Raw genomic sequence first — 4,930 nt, 5'->3', positions numbered from 1 at the left:
TCTCCTTTCCCTGCTCCTGGCTATTCCCTGTCATCCACTGACTCCGTGGAAGAGGACCCCCTCCCAGCTGAGTCTGTGACCCCAGGGCCCACACTGCTTTCCGCTGGAGGCAGCCAGTCAGTGGTAGACGCATGCACAGGGTCTCAGCTCTGTTACTGACCAGGCAGATAGCCTTGGACACCTGCCTAAGCCTCTCTTCTCATCTGCCCTTCAGATTCCTCATTTCCTCATTTTGGAGCTTCCTCTGGGGCACATGCTAAGACCCCTGGGCACATGTTCATCGCTATTACCATCCCTGGCCCTCTCCCTTTGGGAGGCAGAGTCAGTTACATGCCTCTTTTGACACAGAGTGCACCTATATCCATGTTTGAAGTGATTGCCTGGGCATGAGTATACGGGTCGCCGCCCAACTCGCTGCAATAGTTAAAGGGAGTAAGGGGAAGGGAGCCTTGCTGAGTGGTCTGGAGTGAGGTAAAATGAAAGGCAAACACACCTCCCTTGATGCTTTGAACTCTTCTACCAGAGAGACTATTCTACCACATAGATTAGGACACATTCCTCAGATGAGGAAACAGAGGCTCATAGAAAGTTCAACAACTGGCCAGGCATGGCGGCGCAGGCTTGTAATCCCAGCACTTTGGGAGGCCGAGGCAGGCAGATCACATGAGGTCAAGAGTTCGAGACCAGTCTGGCCAAAGTGGTGAAACCCCATCTCTACTAAAACTACAAAAAATTAGCCGGGCGTGGTGGTGGGGGGCACCTGTAATCCCAGCTACTCTGGAGGCTGAGGCAGGAGAATCGCTTGAACCCAGAAGGCAAAGGTTGCGGGGAGGCGGAGGTTGCAGCGAGCGGCGATCGCGCCATTGCACACCAGCCTGGGGAACAGAGTTAGACTCTGTCAAAAAATAGATAAAATAAAATAAAATAAAATAAATTTAAAAACTCGAAAGTTCAACAACTTGTGCAGAGTCACTTGCTACCCAAGAGCCCGTGACTCAAGCACATCCACATCGGTGTGGCTTAAAATCCACCCTGTGGCTCCTCCCAAGCTTCTCGTACCTCCAGGTCAAGGGACATTAACCGAAGGCATTCTGCTTGTGCCTTCCAAACAGCTGCTTTCAAAAGAGAAACAGAATTATACATAGACTAGAACACTTGAAGAAATGCTGGATTCCGTCCCTGCAGGGAAGTGACCGACCAGATCTGTGGAGCGGCTGGGAGCTGCCGTGGCCCTCACAACCCGGTGCACCCCGCGGATTTCAGCGCAAGGGACTCGCAGGCTCAGTTTGCAGGGGCGCTGCTGTCACCCTGCACCCGCCTCCCCAGCCCAGGCAGCCCAGGACTCCCTCTGGCTTATGTGTAGTAAAAAACAAAGGCAGTGTCTGGTTCAGATCCAAAAAAGTCACAGCGGTAGCCACGGAGATATTTCTCCAGGTCTCATAGTGATCTAAAATTCAGAATGCCAAGCATATTTGAACTGTTTAATAACCCGCATTTCCAAAGATGTTCTGTTTTAGCTAGTGTCCAATCCCTGTATTACACTTCCTAAAAAAGAAACATTCCCCGTGCTGGATCCACATGGCTCTTTCCTCTTCAGCGCGGAGAGCGGAGGTGGAGATGGGCTTTGGTGCTGCGGCTGAACCGGGCCGGTGGGCAGTCATTCCCCGCCTGCACCACGGGGTGGCAGCAGCAGCATGGGCTAAAGGGGCTACTGGACGCGTTTGCAGTTCCGCCCGCCGAGAAGCCACTATTCAATACCCTACAAACTGGCTAATCCCCAGGCCCTCCACAGGTGTGGTGAGGGGAGTGTGGAGGGAGGGAAGGAGGGCAGTGGCCAGTGAAGTCTTGGAGATTGTGCCTGATGTCTGAGTGTTCTGGAATAGGACTGTCCTTTCTCTCATTGACAGGGGGAGCTAGAGCTGGCAGGAGAGGGCCAGGAATTTTTTCTCTTGCTGGCACTTTGCAACAGGTCTGGCCTTTGGACCCAGAACCCCATAAGGCCAGGTCTGTTCTTTTGCATATGAGACTTCCTCCTTCACAGAAGCTATGTCTTCTAGACCAGGCACCGTTGACTTCTGGACTCCTCCCTCTTCTTCTAAAATTTTCTCCAAAAAGCATACCCACTGCCCCTGCTGCTGTGTCCCCTCCAGCTCTGGTCCTCCAGGTAAAGCCCAGATTCCTTCTCCGAGTGTTTGGGGCCTATGCACCTTCACCCCGAGTTTTCACTCCTGCCAATGCCTTATGTACACCCCATCACCTTCCTTCCTGACTCTCATCTACAGGAGTCCACTTTCCCACCTCATACTGTCTCTTGTACCTTCCTCTCCTCCTCTTCCTCTTCTGAGAGGGCTCCTCCCTAGTCAGTGTTTAACTCATGTTCTTGGAACCCTTCCCTGATGTCTGAACTGTTAATGATAACATGTGCCACTTCCCTGGTGCCTGCAAACACTGCAAGATTTAACTCATCTCCTTCTCACAATGACTCAGTCATCTGAACAGATGAGGACACTGAGGTACAGAGATAAAAACTTGCCTGAGGTCGCAGAGCTAAGGAAGAGGCGATCCTAAATTGCCATCTCTGAGTAAACTCACATATTCTCTGCCTTGGAACTCAGAGACTGGGATTGTGCCACTATGCTTCCCTGTGACCGGTTATGATCAAAACATGTCGTAACATCTTCTTTTTTTTTTTTTTTTTTTGAAACATAGTCTCACTCCATCACCCAGGCTGGAGTTCAGTGACACAATCTCAGCTCACTGCAACCTCTGCCATCCAGGTACAAGTGATTCTCCTGCCTCAGCCTTCTGAGTAGCTAGAATTACAGGTGCACCCCCACACCCGGCTAATTTTTGTATTTTTAGTAGAGATAGGGTTTCACCATGTTGGCTAGGCTGGTCTCAAACTCCTGACCTCATGTGATCTGCCTATCTCAGCCTCCCAAAGCGCTGGGATTTACAGGTGTGCACAACCACTCTCGGCTGATGTTTGTATTTTTAGTAGAGATGGGGTTTTACCATGTTAGCCAGGCTGGTTTCAAACTCCTGAGCTCAGGTGATCCACCCTCCTCGGTGTCCCAAAATGCTGGGATTAGAGTCTTGAGCCACTGTGCCTGGCCCCAAACAGGGTCATACATCTTGATTCCCAAAACAAGGAATGTGGAGAAGTGGTGAGGGTTGAGATCCCTGTTCTTGCACTTGCTAGCTGAGTGATTTCAGAAAGGTAACACACATACACACACACTCTCTCTCTTTTTCTGTCTCTCTCTCTCCGTTTTCAAAGTGGTGGTAATACTGGTAAGACTGTGGTGAGAATAGAGATTAGAGATATAATATGTGTGTTCAGTTTGCAGTAGCGTCTGTGAGTGCAGTATCCAGAAGTACTCTATTTTGTGGAATCTCCTGTAGCCAGGAACTCAGCAACAGTCACTTTGTAAATACAAATACATGCAGCCGTGTCCCAATGGCTCTGTGAGGCTTCTTTATTTTTATTTTTATTTTTTATTTTGAGACAGAGTCTCGCTCTGTCGCCCAGGCTGGAGTGCAGTGGCGTGATCTCGTCTCACTGCAAACTCCGCCTCCCGGGTTCATGCCATTCTTCTGCCTCAGCCTCCGGAGTAGCTGGGACTACAGGCGCCCCCACCACAACCGGCTAGTTTTTTTTTATTTTTAGTAGAGACAGGGTTTCACTGTGTTAGCCAGGATGGTCTCAATCTCCTGACCTTGTGATCCGCCCACCTCAGCCTCCCAAAGGCTCTGTGAGCTTTCTAAATAAACACTGTAACTCAAATGTGTGATTGTAGGTATTAAAACTACAGAGAATTGAAGGATGAAAACTTACCAAGAAACATTAGATAAAGCCCTTTCTTTGGCAATGCATCCCACATGAGGTTAAATCCCATAGCTCTGACCCATGAGGGGGCCCAAGAAGCCCCCCTCTCATTTCCAAAGAACACTCTCCTTCTGCAGACCCCATTTTCCTTCCCAGCTTGCAGCCTGATTTCAGGGTGTGTGCTGGTTCACAGTGACCCCCAATCTGACACCCACCACCCCACCTCATGCACAGGACTCACCTGCAACCCTCAATTGCACTATTCAACCCCATACTTCTGGCTGGGATGCTGGCCACATCTAACCCTGGCAGAGTCATTCCTAGACCCCAGGACTTTGGAAGTGGGAGTGAGGAAGAACCAGTCTCTGCAACCAGTGACTATATATCTGAACGAAGAACCTGGGCACTGTGGGACCCCATCTCCCACCAGCCAGGCAGAACAAGTGTTCTGGGAAGGATACATGAAGAGAGGATGGAGAAATCAGAATGTAAAGATGTGAAGAGGATGCCCCCAGAGCTCCCAGTCACATGCAAGCTCTCAGTTCTGCTCTCCCCAGAGGGGATCTCCCTACAGCACCACCATTCACCTGGTTACCTTGAATTAGCCTCTGTTCCTTGGCACCAAAAAATGTCCTATGACATCAAACTGTCTGCAGCCAGAGACCCCAACATGCTGTGATGAGAAAGTGCTGGACACTGGTGACCTTGTCTGCAACCTCACACTATGTCCTGCCATCCCAAGTAGGTTTTTGAGAGAAGGGAGAATCCTTCCCTGCCATTGTTCTGCATGAAAGAAAACCAGAAGTAAATGGCACTGGCGATGTTTCTGTCATCAACAGAAGTCCCCTGCACATCCTTCCAGTTGATTCATGGGAGCCCCACTGTTTGGGTGGATTTGGTCACCTCTAGCCACCTAATTCCCACTTAGAGCTATAATTGAGCTTGGGAGGGGAGTGCCAGCCCAAGCCTTTCCCCTGTAAACCACAGATTCTGGGTCTCCTGCATCTCCTGGGAAGCTGTGAAACCCTTTCCTCTAAAGCCTCACCTGATGAATGGCCCTTCATCATGAGCTTAGGACTCATATCCTAGGAAGATCTTCCA

Source organism: Chlorocebus sabaeus, chromosome 21 (assembly GCF_047675955.1).
Source record: "Chlorocebus sabaeus isolate Y175 chromosome 21, mChlSab1.0.hap1, whole genome shotgun sequence".
Lineage (NCBI taxonomy): Eukaryota > Metazoa > Chordata > Mammalia > Primates > Cercopithecidae > Chlorocebus > Chlorocebus sabaeus.
This window is presented reverse-complemented; position numbering follows the sequence as displayed.